This window comes from Grammomys surdaster, unplaced genomic scaffold, assembly GCF_004785775.1.
Source record: "Grammomys surdaster isolate TR1022 unplaced genomic scaffold, NIH_TR_1.0 229, whole genome shotgun sequence".
Lineage (NCBI taxonomy): Eukaryota > Metazoa > Chordata > Mammalia > Rodentia > Muridae > Grammomys > Grammomys surdaster.
Genome location: NW_021604674.1, coordinates 602,917 through 630,856, shown reverse-complemented (window position 1 = coordinate 630,856; position 27,940 = coordinate 602,917). Strand labels below are relative to the sequence as shown.

The 27,940-nt window shown below is 38.4% G+C and overlaps 1 non-coding gene and 1 pseudogene across 1 annotated transcript; both read right to left on the bottom strand.

Moving 5' to 3' along the window:
* Positions 1-27,940, bottom strand: part of LOC114626173 — a 56,925-nt pseudogene that overhangs the window by 8,461 nt on the left and 20,524 nt on the right.
* Positions 23,255-23,386, bottom strand: LOC114626198. Its single transcript, XR_003712199.1, has one exon. It is a non-coding gene; the product is annotated as a small nucleolar RNA SNORA17 (small nucleolar RNA).

The window sequence follows — 27,940 nt, the reverse complement described above, 5'->3', positions numbered from 1 at the left end:
CACTGCACAAAGAGGCTTCTCAGAGCACCTTTGACAGGAGCAGAAATCTATGGATATAAACTAAACATAACTATTAAGAATGTGATTTGACAAAATGATCAGGCATGAAATCCCTCCTATGGAGTAGACTTCAAATCTGACCCCAACTACGTCACTTCACTATTGCACAGGTGGTCACAGCTTGCCTGGCAGGTTGGTATTGTAGAATGCCAAGTCAAGTGCTGAGTAAGACCACTGATATCTGTTTACCACTAGTAGCTTACATTGCACCTTCCAGCGCCATGAAAGGTAGCCAGTAGGGACGGAGATTCCTGATCAGGAACCAAAAGTGGGTGGTGGCTTCAGTCACAGGGTCTTATCATTTAGTATTTGTGAACAACCAACAATAGCCACTGTTGGGAGCAGCCCTGCTTATACACTGAAGGCCTAAAATCAGCCATAGGCCTAAAATCAGCAATAGGCCTGACATACATGACTGGTAGCACCAAGTCTTGGGTCTCTGTGGAAAAACACTGAAACAGTTTGAAGTTATTGTAAACTAACAGCTTTGGTGGAAGGCTGCCAAGCCTGGCTACTCATGGGCCTTGTAGATAGGTGACCTTGGTGGATAGTACCAACTTAGATAAAGACAAGTGAATCATAGGCGGAATCATAGTGTCCTGTCCCCTGAACCTTCACCCAGCTGACACTCTGCTCTGGAAAAATATCTGTACTCCCCCTGAACAATCTGTATGCCCCCTGAACACCCATATTCCTGCGTCATCCCCTTCCCCACATCCTGCCTTTTTGTGTATATAACCTGTGTGTGCAAAAGTAAAGATGGCAATCTGATCAGACTATAGACAGGCTGTCTTTCCTTCGCATTTACCTGCTCCCCATCTGCTCTTTCAGGTGATCTCCCGGACCCCTGTTTAATGCCCTGATGGACAGGACAAGCCACCAACTCTGTTGTTTGAGGAAGCTTTGAGGCTTTCCTGGCCAATAGCTCATAGGGAAATGTTTTAGAACTGGTGATTAGATTTTCATTAATCCATATTCTGGTACTATGCAAATTATATTTGACTAACCTCTCTTTTATTATCTTTTAAATTGTCTTATAAACTCATGAATTTCAATAAGTCTTCTTGATACATGCAGTTTTGATTAACCCAGTCCCATCGCTCTTGCTCACTCCTATCCCCCTGTTCTAATCCATACTTAGAACGTTGTCATTGTCTTTTCATGTCACTTGTGTTTTACTGTGCCCTCTAGTTGCATTGCACTTTGACTGCAAGACTGTTAAGTTTCCATATATCTTTTACATAAACTCTTCATTTTGTTTAAACCTATTTCTGTGCCTTTATTTCCCCATTTTCACTGCCTTTCATGTTTGCACATTTTTGGCCAAAGTACTCCCCTATCTATTTTCATTTTACCTATTTTTTTTTTACTATGCCTTAATGGATCTGTCTCCAATGGTGTAGACCTTACTTCCTCCTGATTTCTGATAGCGTAAAAGCAATTGCTTATTCCTCAATTTCCAGAAGGGTTTACCTACACCTGGGATGTGCAAAGCTTTGTTGCAAATGCCATTGAGTTAGTAGAGCATTGATCTTGGTCTGGTTTAATGCTCTTGATCTCTACATGATCAGAGCAAATTGAATATTTTAAAAGAAGAAAATGGACAGAGGTCCAAAGGCAATCACAGCTCATCCATTCCATCATTTTCTGACTCTAATCACAGCACAAAATATACCAACGAGCCAGGCTTTCTATTCTGTAAGGCAATGATACTGATGTTGATATAATAATGATTCTCGCAATTATACCTAGACCTGCCGAGTGCTGCCTGGAAATGCATTTGTTAGGGAAAATTGTAAGAATGACATTGATTCTGAGACCAGCAATAGAGTCCTTACATGACTGATCCACACTCTTCTACCTAGTCTGAATCCTTTATTCATACCACTGATGTGTGAGAAATTAGTTTATTTCTCATTATTTTAGTTATCCAATGGCTCTTGAAAGGAAGTTTACTGGTGATTTATTCAAATATCTTGTTCTGCTTTCAAAGAGCAAGTTTGTTTAATAGTAAACATGAAAAACATCTTTGAGTGTGACATGTGGACTGGTTAAATGCTTTATTTTCCTGACATACAACTTAAAGGTGTTATCAACCAAAACATACCAGTATGGAAACCTAAATGTAAAACAAGGAGCCATATTTACCTTTCCATGAGGTGAAACAGTTATTCAATAGAGGTAACTATGTGTAGGAAATATTTAGGATGCTCTACTTTGTCTTAAAGCCTAAACTAAGTACCTATGTGAAATATTGGGCCAAAGTAACGTATGCATCCATATGCTTCCTTGGTTGACAACAATAGGTCACATTTTCAGGTGTCTGCATTTATGAAGGAGCAGGCTATTCAGAGAAAAAGGGGCTTCTGCTCCTTTTCAGTTGCTTCAAGATCTAGAGAGATGGCTTCATAGTTAAGAGCTCAGGCTACCCTTCCAGAAATCCTAAGCTCAATTTCCAGGACTCACATGTGGTCTTACAACCATCTATAATGGGATCTGATACCCTCCTCAGGCATGTAGGGGTTCATGCAGATAGAATCCTCAAATAAATAAATAAATAAATAAATAAATAAACAAACAAATCTAGCCTTGCCAGATAGTGGTGGTACATGCCTTTCATCCCAGCACTTGGGAGGCAGAGGCATTAGGATCTTTGGTGAGTTCAAGGTCAGTCTGTTCTACAGAATGAGTTCCAGGACATCCAGGGTTACACAGAGAAATCTTGTCTTAGAAAAACAAGGGAATGGGGAATTTAAAAAGGATCCATTCCCACTTGTTCCATACTCCTTCTGCTACTGGATTCACTGTTCTGCACTGCCACAGTATAATGAGAGTATACTGTAGTGACTCTTATGAGCATCTGTTGATTGGAGGCATGAAGAAGACAAAAAGTCCAATTCAAACATGATTGTTCTGAGCCTTATTCACCTAGTAAGGAAGATAGGTTGTATAATAACCACACAACCCCCCATTCACTGAGTGCCAATCAGGCGTCATTTCTGGCCTCAGTCTTTGTTGGCAGTGTTTCAGTTGTGCCTTAGAAACAACTCTATGAGATCTGTGCTGTTATAAATCCATCATACAGTGAGAACAACAAAGCACAGAGAATTAAATGACTCATTGCAGGTCACACCACCAGTCTCCAGAACTGAGAATTAGATGGGACTTAGTAAACCCGACAATCCTATAGCTTCTCTCCTTTCAGATCTCAAGATGTTTTCCTTTATCTGCCAACATCACAAGACAGATATCATTTGCCTGCTCCTGCTAGTTTTCACTCTTCTCACTGACTAAGACCCCTTGCTCTCTCCCTATCCACAAACTGCAACTGTACTTGACATCCGCAGTCTTGGGTAATCTGTAAATACATGTTCATGGAAACTCACCAGTGATTTAGTTGTTAGATGAAATGCATTTTTTTCAAATCAGGCAATTACAATGTTCAAAAAGACTGAACCTGGAATGTCCGGCATGAGCTGAATGAAATGTTTCCCCTCCAATTCAAATACTTAAACAGTTTTGCACTGAGAATTGTCTCTTTCTCCATGATGAATGCAAGATTAATCAGAAAGATAATTATGGAGATTTTGCTGTTAGATTCCTTCAGCCTAACAGATTCTGGAAAGCACTTATCTATCCACTTTAGAGAAAACATCGATTTCCATGGCCAGGCACCTACTGAGCATAAACTTCAGATTGAGTTGCACTGTGTTACACATGGAACTTAATAATCATGTTGAATGGTGTGAGCATCACCAAGTCCAATCAAGTTGATTGTCATCCTTACACGTTGCTCATAGGCTACCAGGCAGTACCAGAATATTCCGGTAACTGAGCAGAATGCTTATGGGATTCATTGCTGCCTTTCTGCTTGCTGGCAGTGAGGTGAGCTGATAAGCATTTACACTGGTTGGAATGCTTTCATACATAATTGTGAAGCAGTTACGACCCTAGGATCTAATGTGTTCCAATGTTAAGAAACAGATTTTAAAATCTTAGGATGTGTTTAGAGTTAATGGACACATATTTAAAAGACCCTTTTATGTTCAAATGTTATGAAAGTAAAAGGGAAACATTTGAAAAACAGAAGAATAGAAACAAAAGCCAACAACAAAACCAGCTACTCACATAACCAAGGTCTGGGTGAATGTGCTTTCAGTCATCACCCACCTCTCCTCCTTGCTCTGGATGCCTGGGCTGGGGTCCAACACCTGCTATAAATGAGTTCATAGTTTTGGCCAAATCACCCTGTTGATTTGAATTGGTTTATTTATAAGAGATGACAAAAGAGTCATAAATAATCTCAAAGACATCACTCTACTAAAAATGTGCCCCTCCCCATAGGCTTGTCTCTATTTCTTTTCTTTTTGTATTTATTTAAAATCCAATCCTTGAACTCCTTCCCAGTCCCCCTCCAACAGGACTTTTTCTCCTTTTTCTCCTCCCGATGTCTCAGAAAGGATGCTCCCCTACTCCAGACTCCACTCCACTCCCTGAGGTCTCAAGTCTTTTGAGGATTAGGCACATCTTCTCCCATTGAGCTAAGACCAGGCAGTCCTCTGCTATATACATGTCTGAGGCCTCAGACCAGCTACTGTATGCTATCTGGTTGGTGACTCAGTCTCTGGGAGTTCCCAGGTGTCCAGGTTATTTGAGATTGATGGTCTTCTTATGGGGTCGCCTTCCTCTTTTGCTTCTTCCATTCTTCTCCTTATTCAACCACAAGGGTTCCCAACTCTAGTCCAATGGCCATTGTGTGTAAGTATCTACATCTGTTTCTGTCAGCTGCTGGCTGGACCTCTCAGAGGACAGCCATGCTAGGCTCCTGTCTGTAAGCATATCATAGAATCAATAATAGTGCCAGGCCTTGGTGTTCCCTCATGAAGTAGGTTCCCAGTGGGGCCCATCACTGGACCTCTTTTCCCTCAGTCTCATCTCCATTTTTGTCCCTGTAGTTCTTTTAGAAAGGACAAATTCTGAGTCAGAGATTTTGACTGTGGCTTGGTAACACCATCCTTCCTCTTGAGGCCCTGAATATCTACTAGAAGTGAATTCTTTGAGTTTCCTCTCCCCACTGCTGGACATTTCATCTAAGATCACTTCCATTGAGTCCTGAGAGTCTCTCACATCCCATGCCTCTGGTTCTTTCTAGAGGGTCTTCTGATCTCCCACTTCTACAACAGTAGTTCATGCTCTTAACCACTGAGTCATCTCTCCAGCCATCCAAATGAGCTTTAGATCCTCGTAGATCTACAAGGTCTATATTGGAATCCTCACTTTAACATACATCAACTGTGTGACTCTGGCTAAATAAAAGCTTTCCAGCCTTGCTTACTAATATGCCTACAGAGCATGGAAGGAAAGAATTGTGTAAATAATACACATAAGAATTAGGACAATAATTCTCACTGGGAAAAATGTTGACCACCCCCTCTTCCCTAGAGAATTCTTGGCAATGTCTGGGAAGCTAGTTAATAGAAGCAAGGCATGCTGATAATCAGCCCTCTTGTAAAACATGGGAAGAACAGCCCCTACAACAAACTGCCCATGTTATAAAAATCCCTGGCACATTTTCTGACTCAGTGTAAGGAGTAAATCTTAGCAATACTACCTATTGTTAAATCTGGAGATCATCAAATTGATACACGCTTTAAAGTATTAAAGCATATGAATACCCTGTGTGTACACATTTATCAACTGGAAAAGCAGAGGTCTTGGTCTCATCCCTCATGCAATCAAAAAAATTATGGTACTGGCTGAAGGCCTTGGACTGTATATACAAATCCTGCAGACACAATCCACCATTATATTCCAGATCCAAATTCAGTCAAACGACATAAGACTCTGAAATTGTCCAGTATCTTATCAACCTAATCAGGAAGAGTTCCAAACTTAATGGACATTACAATTTCTCATTTTTCCAAATTTATAATCTACTCTAGGTCAACCATAAATCATTTATTCTCCAAATTACGTGTAGTAATTACTCCTTTCCAATCCAGTAAACTAAATTAGATTACAATTATTAGTCTCACTTGCCGTGTTTATTTGGACTTCAACTCTAGCCAACACAAAACAAGTGTTTGGAATGCTTATAAGCACTTTCTTTTTAACTTAATAGGGTACTTTTTTAAACATCCAATACATATCAATGTGTAAAAGTTGGGATTGTTTGATGCTGTGTAAATTGTAAGAATAGATAAACTGTCAAATATTGATCTATGTAAGTATGTAATTTCCTCTTCACCCAAGAGAAGGCAACAAGAGGTCAGCTGATCCTAGAGCTTCTTCCTGATGGGCTAGGAAAGCCTTCTGAAACTTGTTTTCTTGAGCCTTACTTTTGATGTCCTTCTAAGCATAGGCAGGAGCACAGGAAAGTGATAAGAAGAATGAACTTTGGACTTAGATTTTATGGGCTCATCTACCACCCATAACCTTCTCATCTACCCACAACAGGACCCTGATAAAGTTAAGTCCCAGCATCTCATCTGAAATTGCCTTGTAGCCTTGTGTTATATGCATCACAGAGTTGTGGTTAAGAACAAAAGACAACTCCTGGGACGAAGGGACTAAATGTTGTTTGTGACTATCAGATACGTCTGTTTGGTTTACCACTGTAGACTTAGTTAACAGGACATTTCTACTCTCAGTCATTATGGGCTCAATAAATAGTTGCTGCATGATTAAATAGGAGTAACTGGCCAGTGGGTGACCTCGGTCAATTTATTCAAACCTTCTGAACCACATTATGTTAGTCTATATAGGTGGAAGAGCGTTGTTATTAAAATTAAATTATGTCATGTTTAGATCAATGTTTTACATACAATATTAGTGTAGTAGTTAATATTGGTAGTTGTCATTAAAATTGCTAGCATTGTTAGCCTTGTCTACCTTGAATAAGTCTTTTCATGATAAACTTTGGTTTCATTCTATAAAAATACAGTCACTGATTGAATATCTTAAGTGGGAGTAAAGAAAAGTGCATAAACAACGTGAGGTCATTCCAGGACAATGTGATAAGGGAAAAAATGGGCAAAGGAGTTTAAGGTGTTTATAGAAGACTGATCCCAATCAGGAGCCAGGAAGCAAAAATAGAGAGATAAATAGGGAGAAATGCTGCCAAGTATGGAGTAAACCCACCTGCTTTGAGCTGGTTAAACTATTAGAAAAGAAAAAGGAAGGCCTGGCGGTAAGAACAGAATGCTTGGAGTAAGCTTTCCAAAAACATGCAGAGAGATGCATTACTCAACAAAAAAATATGATGCTTCCACCTGCAAAACGGGTCACAGAGTAAAGGCCACTGCCACGAAGCCTGGAAACCTGAACTCAATCTAGGTCTCACACAGTGGAAAGACAAAAACAACTCTCGCAAGTTATCCTCTGACCTCCACAAGTGCATTAGAATCTACACACACACACACACACACACACACATACACAGAGAGAGAGAGAGAGAGAGATCACAAATAAGTAACTAATAAATGAATAAAATATAATAAAATATGCTGTTGAAATGAATATATTTGAGCCCTTTTATCTAGGAGAGTCATTAAGAGTTTATTAAAAAAAATTCAACCATTCTCACAGTTCCTCATTATCCTACTGACACAGATAATTGGTACTGCTTCACAATTATTCACTCAATAAATATTTATTGAGGGTCCCCCTAATGTGTCAACCATTGTTTTATATTCTTGGAAAATTGCACCCTAGGCAGAAGTTTCATTTTAAGAGGTTTACCAATTTTTATGGCCTGCAGGAACAAAAACCTCTTTCAGCACGTAGTTTACATCCCAAAGAAGAGTCAGTGAAAATCAACACATACTAAGTACATTACCCAGAAAGGATAAGGACCGTGGGGGAGACTGATTTGAAATGGGATGGTCAGTGTAGGGTTTACTGAAGAGACCTTTAAGAAGTTAAACGACCAACTCAACGTTGTGCACTCTTGGAGAACAAACCACATTTACCATTAATTTGTCAAGTGCCTGATTATTCAAGGTTCCTTCTACATCTCCACACTTCACTGGTCAAGATTACTGCCATCTGTTCTTGTATGTCTGAGCAGGATGAGGAAGATTCTCTCTCCCGCATGACAGCAAGATAACCATCAACCAGAAATTGTCCCAAGATCAAACTACTATGTGAAATCCAACACACTGAACTCACTTCTTCTGATTTTTCAGGATGGGGTGAGCCTTTCACATGGCCAGTTCTCCCTGATAAGCTCTTGTAGTGGAACCATGTAGTGGCACTACAACATCAATTAGGTCCTAATGTTTCACTTCTATTCTGAGTACTACTAGAATGTCTAGGTTCCTTGTCTTAGTGAGGGTTACTATTGCTGTGATAGTACACCATGACCACCAGTAAGTTAATCAGGAAAGGGTTTTTTTGGCTTATGCTTCCATATCACTATTCATCACTGAGGAAGTCAGGACAGGAACTCAAAACAGGGCAGGAACCTGGAGACAGGAGCTGATACAAAGGCCATGGAGAAATGCTGCTTACTGGCTTGCTGCACATAGCTTGCTCAGTCTGTTTTCTTATAAAACCCTGGACCACCAGCCAAGGGGTTACACTACCAAAAATGGGCTGGGCCTTCTCCCATCAATCACTAATTAAGAAAATGCCCTACAGTTTAATAGAAGTTCCCTCCCCTCAGATGACTTTAGCTTGTGTCAAGTTGGCACAAAAGTAGGCAGCACTCTCCTGTCAAAAAATCTTAAGATATCAAAATGACAGGATGCCTTAGTATGTAAGAGTTAGTCTTCAGAACAAGAGCTTGTCTGTTCTCTCCTAACGATATCATCTATCTAGAAGCCTTGAGCCAGGATACCATTACCCCAGAGGCTTCTATAGAGCATTTCTAGGAATGAATTCAGGTGGGTCTTTGCACGATCAATGAGGGGCCATCTCCTTATCTTCAGCCCATGAGAGTTCCAACCTTTAATGCAAAGTAGTATTCCAAAAGAAGGTAGAACTGAGTTAAGAGGTAAAAAGCCATAGTGTCAGATATTCCCCCAAATCAGTTTCTGTTCAATGACTACTCAAGTTGATACAAGATATTTAAGAGACAGAAGCCTCCAAAAGGAACAACTCCAGCCACAGCCAAATTAATGAATAAATTAGTCTTACAAAGAAATTTCTCCTTAATAAATTATCTTACTTGCAAATGTGAACATTCATAAAATACATATTTTGAGGTCATTGCAAAAAATAAAAACAAACATCTATCCAAATAATTAACTTAATCAGGACAAACAACCCAACTAGATAAGTCATGTCCCAAAAGACTCAATTGTGCTTACCTCATGGGTAATTAAGGCAAGTGTTTAAATAGTTTAAACTAGATTTTACAATATTTGCATAATTACTTAGCTGCTTGGCTGTATAGTCAGACAGGAGCTGGAGGAATTTTTCTCTTTGGATTGGGAAGACTCTTGGTTCATTCAGCTAGGTACTTTTGAAGAACAAGGTTCAAATAAAATTGATTAAAAACTCAGAAGCCCCAACCAATGGACAGAAGCTATTGTTTCCTGTGGTTGAATTAGGGAAAGGGTGGAAGAAGCTGAGGAACAAGGCAACCATGTGGGAAGACCAGCAATCTTAATTAACCTGGATGCCCAAAATCTCTCAAACACTGGACCACCAACCAGGCAACATATACCAGCTGATATGAGGCCGCCAACACATATGCAGCAGAGGACTGCCGGGTCTGGGTTCAGTCAGAGAAGATGTACCTAACACTCAAGAGACTGGAGGCCTCAGGGAGTTTAGAAGTCTGGTTGGGTTGGGGGTGGAGGGTGGGGATGTCCTTGTGGAGACACAGAGGTAGGAAGGAGGTATAGGATGGGAAACAGTCAGAGGGTGAACCGAACCAGGGGTTGAGAATAAAACCTAGAGTGTAAATAAATAAATAAATGACAAAAACCAAAAATAAATAAAAATAAACCTCAGAAGCCAAATACTTTTCAAGTATCTACATACAAACTCCACTGGAACTTGAAGATTCTAGCTCATTTCTAGGCATATTTAAATAATTGTTTAGGATATGAGGTTCCCATCACTTCATAAAATCCTATGGCATCTTTTGGCAGTCTTCCAGTTTAAAGGAGAAGATGGGTTTTAGATAATTTTTATTTTTAAAAGAAAATGTTAAAATATTTTTTCAATTGAACCACTCATTTAAAATAATGCAAGCATATAGCTTAGAAAGGAATTAACATGGCTGGTTTAAGTTAACACTAATGCAATAAAATGCCTGAGACAGCTAACCAGTAGCATAGCTTGGGCTCAAAAATTGATACTTGGCTGCATCACCCCACTTCATGGAGTTGAATGGTCTCAGAACATGGAATAAGTGATCAGGTCCATCCTGAACTAGGAGCATGGAGAGGGTGGAGTCTTGAAATCTCTTTGTATTCCTAATTCCCTAAAGATCTCTCGCTAGGAATTCCCTCTTACTGGCCCACAACAACTCCCTTAAACACCACCCCAAAGACTAAAACCTTATATTCAGGTCTGTGCAAGCTACTAACCAAATTAGCACTTCACTTTTGAGAAGTATACTAAATTAACACAAACCCAGACAAAGTTCAAAACTGATTTATGCAAGTGGTTCTCATCTTTGATGACAGCTATTCCTTTTAGAACCTACTAGATGATATGGAACATCTCAGAGAATCTATGTATGCATAATTCTAAATGATACATAATGTAAAAGGTTCCAAAGAATATAGGTATGTATGTAATTCAGACTAGTATCTTCCATGTTTGATTTATCTTATTTTGCATTTGCTATCAGGGATTTGAGTCCACATCCATTTCAGACTGTTGATGGTCTTTACTGCTACTGAGCTTCAAATTCAGACTCCCTTCATTTTTTGCATTAGGAAAAATGTAGCTCACAAATAAGAAGAAATTATCAAAGCCAAACAAGCAATTAAAATGGGAAGGCAAGATTAGCATCGGTGCTGTTAACCCTCCCACACACTGTATTTTTTCCTACTATGTCACATTGTCTCTCTGAGAAGAGACGGCAAAGCTATAATCTCTCATAATCCTCTGCTTTCTTTCATTTTATTAAAAACTACAAGCACATAGCAAGGTGTTTTCAATGCTGTCATACCACAGGTTAATTAATTTATGAGAAAAAATAGATTTTTGGCTAATTTCCAACATCAACATCAAAGGCTCAGGGTAGTCCTCTAGTAAATAGATTGTATTTCACACTGACTATAAACTATGATAATACTTCAGAAAGAATGTGATAGCCTTTCTCAAACTTATTTGAACATGGAATGATGTGGATGTGCAGTATTTCAAGGGACAGCCACTGGGGAAAGACTCCAGTTGTTACACAGGCCTATGTGTCACTTCTCGAATCATGGTAGAACCGTGCACTTTTGGCAGAATCGTTAGTATTTAATCTTATGACATATGTAAATCAGACATTTGTTATTGTTGTTGCATTCTGAACCCTCTAGGTACAAAGTGGCCATAGGCCACATCTTTTGGGCAGCCTGTCCCCATTCCCTCACTTGGGCCTCAGATAGATTGTTCCTTCATATCAGTGGCAGTTCCAGTTACGTATTATTGTGTAAGAATCTCTGCAAGTAATGGCTGAACAACAATGTTTTATGATTTCCATGGACTCTTTGTGTTGACTGAGTTCATCTGGGTAGAGTTTTCTGAACCATTATCTTATTCCTGTTGCCAGGTAGTGAATCAGGCTGAAGTCATTAGACTGTCTGACTGAACTTTCAAAATTCTGCACTGACTTGCATGAAGCTGATGTCCATTGTCTTCCAGAAGCTCAACTGTAGCTTCCAAGCAGAATTTCTATCTTCTCCAGTTGACTTGAATTTTCCTCCTGATGCAATCACTGAGAGCTGAAAGGTACATCTCAGGAACCAGGACTAAGAAATACAGTTGGAAACTGCACGAGTTCTTAAGGGCTACAACTCAGAAACCACAGATTATCACTTCCACCACATGCTATGGGGCTAGGAAGTCTCTAGGGCAAACTCATATCCAAGGGAATGGGAATAAGACTCTACATCTTAAGGCAGGCCTCCTTATGAGATCAAAAAGAACAAAATCCTTACCAAAAAGGAGCGACTGATTTTAGGATAGAGGAGAGATATCTCTTCAAAGGAAGAGAAAAAAGTTTGTATGAGGTGTAGAGAAACTTATAAGAACAGAGAAAAGTGGTGTGGATTTATACTTAATCATTGATGTCTATAAGCCAAGTGACACAGTAAGAAAAATGTATACACCCATGTATGTATACATGCATACACATGTACACACACACACACACACACACACACATACACACACACAACATATCTAGAAGTGGTGTGGTTAGCTTTAGTTTTCAACTTGATGTAACTCTCTTCCCCTTGGGAAGAGAGTCTCACTGAGGGATTGTCTACATTGGATTGGCCTGTGGTTAATTGTCTTAATTTAATTAATTGATGTGGAAAGATACAGCCCACTGTGGTGGGAAATTCCCTAGGCAGGAAGTCCCAAAGTATATAGGAGTAACAGTAAATAGGGTTGAATTCAAGCAAGTGAGAATGTGTGCATTTATTTCTCTCTGCTTTTGGATATAAATATGAGATGACTAGCTGTATGAAGCCCCTGCCCCGACTTTCCATGATGAGGGTATGTAAGCTGGAATTATAAACTGAGATAAAACCCTTCCTCCCTGTACCTGCCAACTCCATGTTGTGTCAACTTGACACAAGCTGGAGTTATCACAGAGAAAAGAGCTTCAGTTAAGGAAATGCCTCCATGAGATCCAGCTGTAAGGCGTTTTCTCAATTAGTGATCAAGGTGGGGAAGGCCCATTGTGGGTGGTGCCATCCCTGGGCTGGTAGTCTTGGGTTCTATAAGAAAGCAAGCTGAGCAAAGCAGGGGAAGCAAGCCAGTAAGTAACATCCCTCCATGGCCTCTGCATCAGCTCCTGCTTCCTGACCTGCTTGAGTTCCAGTCCTGACTTCCTTTGGTGATAAACAGCAATGTGGAAGTGTAAGTTAAATAAACCCTTTCCTCCCCAACTTGCTTCTTGGTCATGATGTTTTGTGTAGGAATAGAAACCCTAACTAAGACACTCCCCTAGGTTGCTTTTCATTTTTTTTTGTTTTTCTTTTGTTTTCCTTTTATTGAAAATAGATTTTCTCACATCATATATTCTGATTACATTGTCTCTGCCCTCGGATTCTCCCAGCTTCTCACTACATCCCTTCCCATTAAGATCCACCCACTTTCTGTCTCTCATTAATACATATATATGTATTAAGATTTTTTTTAAAAAAATTAAAGCACCAACATGATATTATGAGACAAGAAGCCTCCAAAGATTCTGTTGGGTTCATTTTCTGTTGGCCATCTACTGCTGGGCATGCAGCCTATCCTTAAGAGTAGTTTCCACAGAGAGACTTCCCTGGTGAAAACTAAATTTTCATTTGCCAGTCATTATCAATTGAAGATAACTTCTGGGTAAAAGGATGGGGACGCGTGCCTATGTCTCCTTTTAAGTCTAGGATCCCATTTTTTTCAAAGCAGCAGAAACAAAACTGGAACAAGCTTAAATGCGCTTATTAGATAGTTTATTGACACATGTCAACAATGACCCAACCTCAGGGACAATTTTTTGCAGGTTGAGTCCTACCAATGGTGGAATGATTATTCAGCTTTAAAAAATAAATCTTATTATTTACTTGATATTACTTAGAAGCAAAGTAGTGTTGCAAAATCTACCCTGGAACTACCTATCTTTCCCATTCCCGATAATGTCTATATATTGCAATGACCCTATAGGGAAATTTACAGTTATAATAACCACAGAAGGAGCACAGGAGGTGGGGTAGGAAGAGGATTCAGATTTGATTATCGATCAATGACACTTTGCAACTAAAACATATGTTTATACTAAATTTCTCATTCTAGAATCTAAGGTCAGTGATATGCATTTTAAACCCCTAATGAATTTATCTCCTTTATTTTTTAATTTAAAATTTTAATTAATCTGTCTTTCATTTTCAAATATCAATAATGTCAACAGTTAACTTTGAGCATGGTTACAATAATTACTCCATCCTAAATAAACTACGTATCTACTGCTCCTTTTTGTTTAAGTAAAAAAATTTAAACTTTTGCTACCTTATTTATTCAGAGGTTATTCTTCATAATATCTTTTTATGTAAATGCTAATCTGAATTTTTAGAATTTGTGTTTTCCAAAACTGAACAAAGTGAAACAAAATCCTTAACAAAAAAAAATGGAATCCATTTTGTGTTCATAAGCTACTACTGGGCATAGGGCCTGCTTGGACTGGGGTTGATAGACCCAAGAATACACTACAGGGAAAAGTGTCAAATTAATAAAATTAAAGAGAAGAAAGGAACCATGAAAAAAAATAAAAATAAAAAATTTTTAAAAAATGATTTTCCCTTTCTAAGCTGATAGTTGCAAAAAACTTCTTGCTTAGAGTTGGGACTTTATGTCCACTTTCTTTTCTCAGTGCTAAAAATTTGTCTGATTGAGGGGGAAATATGATTAAATTTTTATTGTATAAAATTAATTTTTAAAGAATTTCCTTTGTCTAATTCAATTAGAGGTAGCACATATAATTTCAGTCCAAGGCCTCAATCTCAGCTTAAACCTAAAGACTCAGTTACCCATGATTTTTAGCATTACTTATGTATTCAATGAATATTAAGAATTGTTTATTGGAATCCACAAAGGATTGCTTCAAAATATCCAGGTGGTGGATTCCAAAGTCTCTGGAATAAATTTCATCTCCTACATAAAATGTGTTGCTATTTCCATATTTTTTATATATATTATTCTCTATACTTTAAACTATCTCCAGATTATGATATGAATCTTGTATGAACAGTTATTATAACATTAAAATGTATATATTCAGCTCACAATAGATTTTTTCCATCTATTTTTCAATGCATAGTTAGTCAAATCTGAGGATACATTATCAACAGGGATAAAAGGCCAATGTTACTATGAAATGGGTACTGGATTGTAAAGAGAGATAGATTAAGAGAGAAAAGAACAGAAGCTGGAGTGATGGCTTAGCAGTTAAGAGCACTGGCTGCTCTTTCAGAGGACTGGGTTCAATTCCCAACACCCACATGGTAGCTCATAACTGTCTTTAGCTCCTATTCCATGGGATCAGACTCCCTCACACATGCAGGCAAAAGAAACCAATGTACATAAAGTATAAATAAATAAGTAAATAATAAATAAATAAATAAATAAATATTTTCTTAGAAAAAGAAAAGGACAGACTTACGACCTCACAGATATAAGAAACTAATGAAGGAATTAGATATGTGGTTGAAAGAAATAGCGTGTGTAGTGGGCCAAATGGTCACCTTCAAAATACGTCCATTTCTTAACTCCCCAAAGTTGTAAAGTACTACATTTTGTAGAATGAGTAGTATATCAGGTTAAGAATCTTGAGAGGAAGCACTTATTCTGAATAATTAGGGTCAGTCCTGAATGCAATCACTTACATAGTAATAAGAGAGGCCAACTGGGGATTAGGTTAACCAACAAGGAGAAGATAGTGTCAAAATGGAGCTGAATGGGGCAGGAAAGATGGCTTTGCAGGTAAAGTTCCTGCCATAAAAACATAAGGGGACATACTAACATGCAACTCAAATTAAAGCCTGATAGGAGGGTGGGGTGTAGCTCCAGTATTAGGATAGTAGAGAAAATAGATCCCTGGACTAGGCTGCCTACATAGACTAGTTAGTCTTTATTGGGGAGACTGAGTACAACAGAAAGATCCTGTGCCCATGAATAAGGTGGAGACTATTCCAGTAAGACTCTCAGTGTCAACTTCTGGTCTCTACATGCATGTACACACCCATACCTGCATCCACACACAGGCAAACAAGCATTCGCACAGGCCTGCACATCACACACACCCAAGATGGAGCCATATGAGAGCCACAAGCCACAGAATAAATATTAGAGCCATCAGAAACCAAATAAAGTAAAGAACAGATTCCTCTACAAAGACTCCAGAAGAGTGTGGCCCCAACACATACTGGTTTCAATCTTCTGAACTCCAGGATTCTGAGAGAATAAATTTAAGTTTCCAAGTCATTTGTTCCTGTAGCCCTAGGAAACTAATTCTGCAGACAAATTAGTTATAATTATATTTTGTGATAAGTGTCAAGAATGAATAGTACAGGATGCTGTAGGAGTACAGCATGGAAACTAGATTTTTATTGAGTGTAGTGAAATGGAAAATGAACAATATAATTACAGACTCAGATATGGAAATTCTGATTACTAATCATGATGCTAAACAGGGCAACACATTTGTATACACGAGCTCTAAGAAATAGTCCTTAAAGTGTTGGAGATAGATGGATGACAGGTGATTGACATGTTGATAAAGTAGGTAGGTAGATAGATGTGAAGAGTGCAGATCTGAAGTTTGTATGCCTTTGTGAGGAATATAATTTTCATTATGAAAAGATAATTTGGTGAGATTTGAAAAGACTTTACTTCTTTACTTAAGTGAAGTGTGTAGGCATGATGCTTTCAAAACTATGTTTGTATACATAACATGTTTCTGTATTGTATTTTCACACCTGCATATAGTATATTTTCATCATATTTACCACATTGCCTTCTATTGTTCCCTTCCTTCTCCCACTGACTCTCTTCCTCTCTCCAAGAATCTTCCTTCTACTTTCAAGATTCTGTGACCCAGTGAGTTCCATTTGGATGCCTTACAGAGCATAGATGAGGATTATCTACAATACAATAAGTCCTTTACCAATGGCTACACCATTGACATATTTTCCTTTTCTAGTAACCATTAAATGCCTACAGATCCTTGGGGAAGAGTGGGCATTCATATGCCACTCATACTCAACAAGGAGGTCGACAGGTCCAATATGTGGTGATTTGAGTAACAATGTTGAATGCCCTTTTAAAACCTACATTGTAGTGGCTGGTAATGTTTTCATGTATTTAGTTTCATTTTATTATGTCACCAAAATTCTTCCCAAAACCCAAACAGAAAAAGAAGTGTAACCAAAAAACTAACAAAAAACATGGATAATATCATAAATACCATCAACTCATAAGGAATTGTATGAACTGTGGGATATGACTATAGGGTATCCACTATACCAAGTTCAGAATAAAATGTACAAAATCATTATTTCAGTGGCAAAAAAGGCAGAAAATATAAAAGAGCAGCCAAGGTAACCAATAAGGCAAGTGTGTAAAGTGAACAAAAATACAAACTTACCTTTTCTACAAAGCACAGAGCACTTTTCTGAGGAGAAGCCCTTGCTGAAGGGTCTGAGACTGCTCATCTACAGTGAGGAACATTCTTTGATTTTCAAGTTTATTGGATGGAAAATGTTCATGGTCATAGAATAGAATCAATGATCCACTTGGGCTAATCTCTAAAGATATTTAAAACCATTTAGGTGTCTTTCTGGGCCCAGTGGCACAAGTGTTTAATCCCAGCATTCAGGATACAGAGACAAATAGATCTCTGTGAGTTTGAAACCAGTCTGGTCTGTATAGCAAGACCCTATCTCAAATGTATTTGAGTTATTTAAGAAAAACATTAATACACACATACACACACACACACACACATAAAATAAAACCTTATAAAGTATATACAATATTTATATAACAGATTTATATATTATATAAAATGTTAGTATACATATTTATATAACATGTTTATATAATGTATAAAACATTAATATATATTTAAATATATGGTTTAAAAACTGTGAATAAACATATGTTGTTATAGCATAGAAATCATTAAACTGATTATCAGTGAAGAGTAGAAAATCAATAAATACAAAATAAAGTAAGGTCACAGTTTCTACGGAACTAATGAAATAACACCGTTTGAAAATGAAAAATCAAGTAAGAAATGCAGATAACAAACACAAAGGTCCAATAAGAAATCAGTGAGCAGAAAAGAAGGAAGAAATAATAACTCACATTAGTATGGGTCGTGTTAGGATATTAAGAGATAATATTTAAATATCATATGGGTAACTCAAGGTTTTATGAACTAGAGATATTAACAATAACCATAAGAAAATATGTAATTTAATTTTATCTCATAAAACAATGAGAAAAAGTAATTTATATAGCAAAAACTTCATTGAGTATGTATAGAGAATACAGTTATATTATATACAAATATAAAGTAATATGACCAACTAGGAATAAATTAATCATGTTTTTATGTGTAAATAGGAGTGAAATTTCTATAAAAACAGTTAATTTCAGACAGCTTAAAATGAATTTTAGCATTAAATATAAAACATACAACAAACTAAATAATTTATAAATATGGGATGATTTTATTATGTGTGACTGTGAAGTTTTGTTAAGTACATGTGTGTGTGCCTGTGTGGAGGCCAGATGTTAATGTCAGGTGGCTTTCACAATCACTCGCCAGCCTAATTTTTAAGGCAGAATGTCTCACTAAAGCCAGAACTTACTGATTGACTAGACTGCCTGACCAGTGTTCCTGAGGGAGCCTCCCATCTCTGCCTCGCCAATACTGAACTTACCAGTACTTGCACAGCAGACACTTCCTGACTGAGCCATTTCTTAAGGACCATAAGTATTTTAAAAGATTTTTATTACAAAGAATACATTAAAGAAGCTAGGTGTTATGACACCTGTCTATAATCTTGGTGCCCAGGAGGCTAGAGCGGGGGCATCCTGAGTTAAAGTCTACCCTAGGCTATATCATAAGAATCTATGTCAAAAGAACTGAAAAATAGAAAATTGAAAAGAATATATAAAAAGGATTAAAAGGATATATATATATATATATATATATCCTTGAGACATAAAATAAATTTTTTTTTCTAGAATTCTTAGAAAACTAATGGAAAGAAACACACCAGAACCAATGGGAAATGGACTGAAAAGTCCTGAAGACCAGGTTTCTTTTTGCATTTATAAATTAGCTAAATAACTCAAGACTGTGGTATTGTCTCCTACAGACTATATAACTGTACTCCAGGCAAAAATACTCCCTGGAGCTTCTCAAACTTTCTATTTGAGGTATTCCTAATCAATGAAAATAATGGAAGCCCACCTTAAGCAAACCACCAAGTAAAGTGGAACTTTCTGATTTCTTTGGAAACTCAGTTATGTCATGTTTTGCTAGGGCAGACAGATGAAAGAATGTTGAAGCAGACATGTGAAAAAAATGTTTTGCTGAAGCAGAGACATGAGAGGATGTGTGCTGTTTAGAAAAATATATGAATATGACCTCACAGACTGTGAGAGGAGGCTCTGGCTTTGGTTTGCCTTGCTCCAACTTTCTAGTTTTCCCTAATTAGGTTTTGGCATTGGTTCACCTTGCATGATGTTACTAATCTTTGCTTCTCGTGACTTGGTAGAGAGTAACTCACCAAAGAACTTCACATGATATTCTGGCAGCTTCTTGCTGCTTCTGCTGACCTGGACCAATTGGAGTTTCTTCTGTATCAAACAGCTGTTGCTGATTCCTGAGTAGTGATTGCCAAGTAGACTGGACTGCTGACAACAAATACTGGAATATTCCCATAGAACTATTTCTAAACAGGTCCACAACTGCTGTTTCCTATTTACCTTTCTTTTCCACTACCTCTGGTGGGTGGTGGGCTAGAAGGGAGGATGAAGAGTTTAAGAACCCTTACTAAAGTTTTTTTTTCAGCTTCCACTTAGCCATTCTTAGGATTGCTACAATGATCAATACCTCTCAAGTGTACATAAGATCTTTATGGTCACATAGTTTGTCTTCAGGAGAGAATCCAGTTCCAGTGCAATCTGCATGCCTCTCCTTGTCTTCTATTCCACCCGCTTCTTCAAGCAAAGCTTCTAACCAGGATACTCCCTCCCAAGTGATGGTGGCCATTTAGTAAAATGTTATTTGAGCCCTTTTGTCTAATTTCATTTTACCAAGAAACAGATAAAGATAAGCTTTCCAATAAGCCAAGAATATCTCATCATGAGGGTTATTACCAGCTAATTTCAAATAGTGGCTAGCTGTCCTTGGGTAATGTTCTTTTCTGTAGCATTCAGACAATTGCCTCTCTGTTTACCTAAATGGTCATCCATGAGCTGAGGAAATCCACTCTTAACCCTCCTCTACCCCATGACCATGTGACATGCCTGCTTCAGGCCATACAAATGGGTACATCACCCAAAATAAGGTAATTGTAGAATCCATGTTCATGGTGATTGGCCCAAGAGAATGTCTGACTCAAAAAATTTGAGGAGAAGCTGAGAAATAAATAGTATTTCATCGCTTTGGGTTTTTTTGTAAGTTATTAGACTAAAGCCCTGGGAAATGCCAGTAGCCATGATATATGCTGCAAAGTAAAGGTCACCCAATAACAGGAGAAAATAAAACCACCAAGCAAAGATGAGAAACATCCAGATGGATCTGGTGATCTTCAAGCCCTCCGATTACATGGTGTAAATGCTCTCTACAGTGCTTCTTGTGAGCTACTCTTTCTCCTTCCAAAAGCATCCTGGTTTTTCTTCAAGTAAATTGAATTGAATTTGTGTTTTTTACAAGCAAATAAACAAACAAACAAACAAACAATCCTGAGCTGAACAGTTTATCTTGTAGTGATTAGACATTGACTACTGAAAGTGTGTTCTCCCACTTGATGGGTGTGCACATTCTCTGAATACTCCCTTAGGTGGAGGTAGAGGTGAAGGTGACAAAGATGAAATCAGCCACTGTCATTTGTTGTTAACTTAATGAGGGTCAGACTTTATGTTAGGCACTCTTTCCATTAGCACCTTTAAACGCTTCATAATTTGATTGAGTATTGGATTGGTATGCTACAGATTGGTAAACTGAGGCTCTGAGAGACTCTGTAATGTACCATCAGAAAGCAAATAAATAGTGGAGAATTAGAACACAAATCCTTCTTCTTTTGTAAGGTTGGTATTTTGCTATATCCTTATACTATATATGCTACAACTATATAAAGTAGATCAACTCTTTTGCAATGGTTCTATGACTCTGGTCATAGATGGTTTAGGCTGACTCTGGGGAGTTTAGTGGTTTTCTTCTGATATCCCTATAACTCCAAAGATGGGAGTTGATGTGAGTTGGGTTTCTACTTTAGCTATAAAATGAATTCTCTTATATTCCCTGAGAATGCTCCAAATCTTTCCAGGCTAATGATATAAATTCAGGCAAAAAGGAAAGAAAATTCAAATGGTCATTATTGTTCACAGTCCAACATTCTTTCCTTGTTTATAGGAACTATTAATATTAAATATTAAAATCCTGAGGTATCATTATATTATTCATAGTCAAGTTTTTACGACACCTACTTTTACAAAGATGAATCTCAAGAGAATGGAAAACATTTGGCTAAGTGTTTTTGGGTTTCATCCCCCCAGGATGTACTGAGAGTAATAAAAGTGATTTTAAGCCAAAGAGATGGCACCACTCTAAGGTAACTGAAGAGATTCAAATGATTTACTATACTTTATGTCCTATTCCTAACACGAAGTTAAGTGAAAGGGAAGAGGCAAAATGGAAGCACCTGTCTACAGATTCAGGGCCCATAAGCCTGCATTTGTATATAATACACATTATGCTACATTGTTGCTTCAGCATCCATGCTACAGCCAATAACTCAACAATAGTTTTATGCCAGCCAAGAGGGTAATAAATGGCAGGCTGTAGAATGTTTTATTCTGCATTAGTGCATTGCTTCAGCCAGCTAATGATTCTGACTTCCCAGCCTGCCTCCTTTATTACTGAACATGAATTTATAGGCAGCATCTGTCCTCCAGAGCCTAAAGCGGCTCCTGTGGTCCCTATGGTGTGTTGTAGCCTCACAGTTACATAGGTAATATACACAGGACTTTCAAAACTGGGAGGTTTTCTTGTGGAAGCTGTAATGTGACACATTGTGTCCTACCTTTTGTCCACACTTCAATGCCTGTAAATGTTGCAATGGTCTGCTAAGAGGCCTCTGGCTTCTGTTACACTATCAATATTGAAACCTCACTGGAACTCCTCTCAGATATCCTATTGCTGTCCTATGTCACAGAGATCCTATAGTCGTGGATCTGTAGGACCAGCCCCTTCATGCACTCTAGCAGTTCATCAGTGAGGTAGAGGTTGAGATGGGTCAATTCAAAGCCCCAGATCTTGTCCTGAGAGTTATCTGAACTGTTCAGTTTGCCAGCTCTTCTGCACCCACACCATTGGGACTGCTCATCAGCAACCCCTGCAAACAGGGCTGGCTCTAACCTGCTGCCCAGGCAAGACGTAGGGCCCTTTCCCCCAAGTGCTGTAGCAGGTGAAGGGCAGGACGATTCCCCCTCCTCTCATAACCCTGATTGGGCCAGCTCTCCTGTTCTCATTCCCTCAGGGACAGCTCTCAGACCCAGGCGAGGGGTGAGGCCAGTTCTACACAGCCTGTAGATATCAACATGTCCCCAGGCAGCACAGACCATGGATGCCTGCCCACACTTGGTGCTTGCAGACCCCTACTGCTGTTGGGCCATGGACCCAGATGTAGCCCCTGGTGGCAGCATAGACCAGGACCCCACCATGGTCCTAGAGAGCATCATCAGATACATCAGACTGTACCTCAATACCCTTAAGTCTCCAGTTCTGCCTCTCTTCACTGCGCCCATATCCTTCTGCTTCTCTTTCTCTTCCATTTCTCCACCACTTACTTGCTCCTCTTAGGGACACATTAGGGTCTCTGAGCATCTGGGGTCATCTCAGTAATGGTCTCAGCAATGCTATGTGCACTATGGCTCTGGGCAGGGGCCATCTTGGGCATAGTCTGCCCTTCTAGGATTGTATAGCACAAGACTGGTGACCATCTCAGGCTAGCTCCCTGACCAGGCCCCATGGAACCAGACTGGTGGTCATCTGGTGCTCAGTCTTCTTCAGGGCCTGCCCATGTGGCCCATACAGGGGTTGTTTATATCAGACTTACTCCTACCTGGGGCCCAAAGTCCTGGATGTGGAAATTTTTAGTCTCCTCCTTTCTTCCAATGGGCTACATGATCCCAGAAGGGGTTTATATCCTCTCTGGCTTGCTCCCACCCTGAGAGCCCATCCAGACCTGATCAGTGCAGGACCTGTGGTCCTTGCAGGCTCACTTTTTGGGGGAATGTTAGGCTCCAAATCATTCAGAAGTTCACAGGTCATAACACTAAGGTTAGACATAGTGTCTCTCCTCTCTGCCACGTATTGATGCACATGTGACAGAGCAGCCATTCCTGCAATGCCTCTAGGGGCAGCTAAAGAAAAATTTAATGTCACTATTACCATTATATAATCCATAAAAATAAAGCATCTTGATGGGTCGCATTTGTCCTCCACTCAGAAATACATTTGTGATTTAACCTTCCTATCAGTAACTTTGAATTTAGTGTCTGCCATGTTGCAAGCAGGATTATGGGAGAAATAATGTTAAATTAGACAACCTTTTCTCAATAGCTTGCTTCCAAGTTAAAAAACAATATCATTGCAGTAGCTACATTACAATCTACAGTAAATCCTGTATCTGTCATAAACAAAGTGCCAGCTAGTGCTGAACAAACTCAAAAGAGGTTTACATGAAATACTATTGTTATAAAATGGAAAAGGGGGTAGATTGTAAATGGAACAGAGAGGAAGGTTGGAGATTTGAAGATCATGAGAAGAAAGGAAAGAGCAAACTGAATGTACAGAAAGAAACAAAGCCATGAAATTCAGACAACATGATAATTCAGAAGGGTGTGATAGATAGCTGTTTGCACGCAATTTTGGTTGTATCACACATGCAATAGTCAGAGTGTGTCATCCACACTGGGTCTTTAGAAGAGTGAGGAATGGGCTTAGTTCAGAGATACAGTGCTCTTCACAACAAAAGCTCTCAGGCCATAGTAGCCTGCAAACTTTGTAACACTGACTAGAGTCTGATCCCCTTCAATTGGATCCTGCAGCAAGGACATTATTTAATAAAACAAGAACCTCTATTTTCAGGACTCCCCATCTTATTTCTATTGCCAAGATACCTCAAGGGAACTGTGAAACAGTTCTGCATTTTATTTTGTTTGGGGTTTTTACAGAGCTTTATGTTGTTTGAGACATGATCTCGCTACACAGCCCAGGATGGCCTCAACCTTGTGCCAGTCTCCTGCCTCTTGAGGGCTAACATTACACATATGCCATGCCATGCCATGCCATGCCATGCCTGGGTTGATTCAATTTTTATTTTACTGTGCCAGCTGTGTCTTTGAAATTAAGGACATTTCTGCTGTGGATCCGACATATAGCTCCATTTGTCTCGCTTGGCAAGCAACTCATCACACAAACACCATGATCACTCCCATTTTAGAGACTTAAAAAGCAAAGCCACACCTTTATAAATCAGCGATGCATTTAGATCCAGGTGCATCTAAGTCCAAAGTCGGAGCTGTAGCTGTGAATTCATGCTGAGACCCTGACAAGTTCATCCCTTAACCTTTCAGAGGATAGTGTGCTTTGCTATTGGTTCAGTGTCCTTACTATTACCTCTATACATGACTGAGATTTACTTGACTACATAAAAAAGAAAAGTCTAACTGCAAGCAAACTCATTTCTTCTTCCTATACACACATGCTGCCACACTGGACCTGCTTTTCACATTGCAAAATATATATTTAGTCTGGAACATTTTCTGAATTTGAAATGCTGCCTTTATTTTTCCCAAGTCAAATAATTACTGACTTGCTCCAAACAAAAAAAGAAAGTGACAGAATCGTGCTTGCTTCTGATTTTCATCAGATTGCATCAGAAAACATAGAGAAAATCACTAGTCTTAGAGTATGTTAGGCAGTGGTGCTAGATAGTACAGGTATGAACAGAGATGAAAACATAACCCTGGCAAATAAATATACTGAGGATTTGTGGACTTACTCATTCCTTGTGTACTAGAGTAGTTGTCTATAAGATATTATAGCTGAATTGAATATATTTGGTTTGGTGTATTCCCTTGGTCACTGAAATTAGAGTGAAATCCAATCCTGAAGCAAAGCTTTGCTTTTCGAAACCAAATACTTTTTATTAAGTGATGCTCTCAGCCTTAAAAAAAAATAGGGACTACTTAATTTGAATTATAAGATAACCCCAAATATGTACATAAATCCCAAATATGTATATAAAAAATATAGTATTGGAATTCAAAATGCCAAGTCCCAGACACACATAATAAAATGCACAGGGGTAATGACTCAACCACATGGTTCACATAAGAATTGTTCATGGAAGTATGAGTAGTCATTTAGGGGAATAGAATGTTAAATTATTAATTTTTAATGTTTAGTTATTGTTAAATTATCTGAACAATGAAAGAAAAGATAAGAAATTGTCATTATACTACAGTCCAGAATCAAGACACACACAGAAAGTATTTGCCAATGATCAATAGAATCATGCTAGCAAATGCTAGAAGCAGCAGGTAAGAAGTGGGCCTCCAGAAGCTTCTGCTCTAGATATGACACCTAGCTCAAAATTCAGCCTAAAGATATGCTAAGGATCGAGCTTTAACATTCTTGCCACAAAGCCAGTATCTAATCTAGTGTGTAAAAACATTCATTACTGAAATGAATTCATGTGCATTGGAATGCTTACTCTCTCCCATCAGTGTGACTAGACATGGCTGAGTCCCATTTTCACAACTAAAGTTGACTGTCATCCTCCTCAGACTTTTAGGTTTTGTCTCATACTTCTCTGGCTTGCTTTCTGAGGGCATTATGTTGTTATTTTCAGTCTTTCTGGGTTGCAGTTCATTTCAGTAACTTTCATATTTCTTGTTCCCAAAAATATGTTTTGAAAATCTACAGTTCTCTCCCCAGACACCCTCTTAGCTGTGTTTGTATTTGAGCTGTGTTCATATTTCATGTCAAAGTTAAATATTTCATAAATCCCATTAAGCTTTTCTTTAACACATCAAGTATTTAGAATTGTATCCCTCCCTTTCAAATTGCATGGAGGGGAAAAGAAACTTATTTTTAAAATGGATTTCTGACTTACTACAGTGTAGGTTTTAAATATGTGATTGCTGAAATATTCCTTGGAATTTTTTAAGCTTTTTTTATTGCTTAGAATGTTGTCAATATTTAAAAATGAGTTTTACAATTGCTAAAAGCAATGTGAGTTTTCTATTTGTTGGGAGCAAGGTTCTCTATGCTGTACCTATTAAATAATGCATACTCATTATATTACTCAAAACATATATATTGTAAGTCTGCTTGTGTTTGGCCCCATTTCAGCCCTTGTTTGGGCCTGGTGGATAAACTCAAGTCTGGCTCGAGTTTTGAGACCTGTCTCAGTCACTTCTGTATTAGGGTGACTCAGCACGACCTGTTTGGCCCTGCCTCTGCTCAGCGGCTGCTGATGTAGAGCTTTGCCATTGGCCCTGTCAGTCACCCCATACCCTCTATCATCCTTCCCTGCCCACTATGTCATGTTACCCCACCAATACTCCTCTTCGCTATGCTCTGGGTTTATATAAGTGAGAGGCTGATACATTGAAGTTGAGTTTCTGCTTCAACAAGACTCCCAGCCAGGTGTGTTTCTTTGGGCCACCAAAACTCACCATCCCACTCAGCTCCAGAAAGACACAGCAGGACTGGGACCTCTCTTCTCTCGCCTGGACCTGCTGGCTTTAAGGAGCCAACATGCTTCGTGTTTCAATTTCTCAAATTTCTACTTTTTAGCTGTATTTACTTTTTTGTGATTATATTATTACATTTTCCCCTTCCCTATCCCTTCATGATAACTTCTTACATTATTTTGCCATGTGTATTTATGATAAATGTTTATCAATGGATTTAAAATCCTTCCTGTTATGAAACCATGCAATACTGTCTAATACTTTAGTCTTACCATGTTTTCCCATTAAAATTACTATTTTTGTTGATAATTCCTATTTAGGTTGATTGATAGACTTCAATGGCATCTTTACTTACCACTGATTCTCCTTATGCTTTGTTCTTTACTTGGAGAAACACACTTATAAGAAGGTTCAAATGAAACAAAGAACGTCCATATGCATTTTGTATAAACTTTCTGGTTACTAACTAGTAAACCGTTCTACCTTATATATATTATTTATATACATTACTTTCTTGAAGATTTAGGAGCAAGATGCAGACAGGTAAGCACATTCTCTTATAAAGCCAAGGCTCAATGAACAAATTTATTTGCAAGATTATATCTAATCTATAACATTTACTAGTGTTGTTTTAAACCTAAAGAATTCCTGTCTTTGTCTCTGTTTTTGTTGTTGTTTTTGGTTTTGTTTGGTTTTGTACTTTAGAATTGTGACAGTATAAGTATTATAGGGTATGGCTTAGTAGCTTACGGTTGCATCATGATTATATTTAGTTAATCAGGTTAAGCACTTTGGGGAAATAATCCTGCAGAAGTGATGTGTCAGAATGTACACTGTTGATGTCTTCCTGTTAGTACTAACTTTGGTTGTACAGTTAAGCCCTTCTGTGTCAGTATCCTCTTTCATAAAGTTATGATTTCTCCCTTTGCAGTACTAAGTATTTTGTAGAGAGGAGGCCAAAGGATAAGATTTCATGGTTCTAAGTTAACTAACTTCTGAGAATGACTATGGCCAGGGAGGCATCCATTGAACAATGAATCCAAGAAAACCAATCACAGCTGTGTGCCCCTTTGTGGTCCAGTCTCTGCAGTGAGACAGCAGCATTTCTACTTCAGTGTTACAACTGAACCATGATGCAACTCAGAATCAAGATGAAGAGAATTATACTGAACCATCCAATTCAAAAGAAAATTTGTCAACTATAAAACAGCTG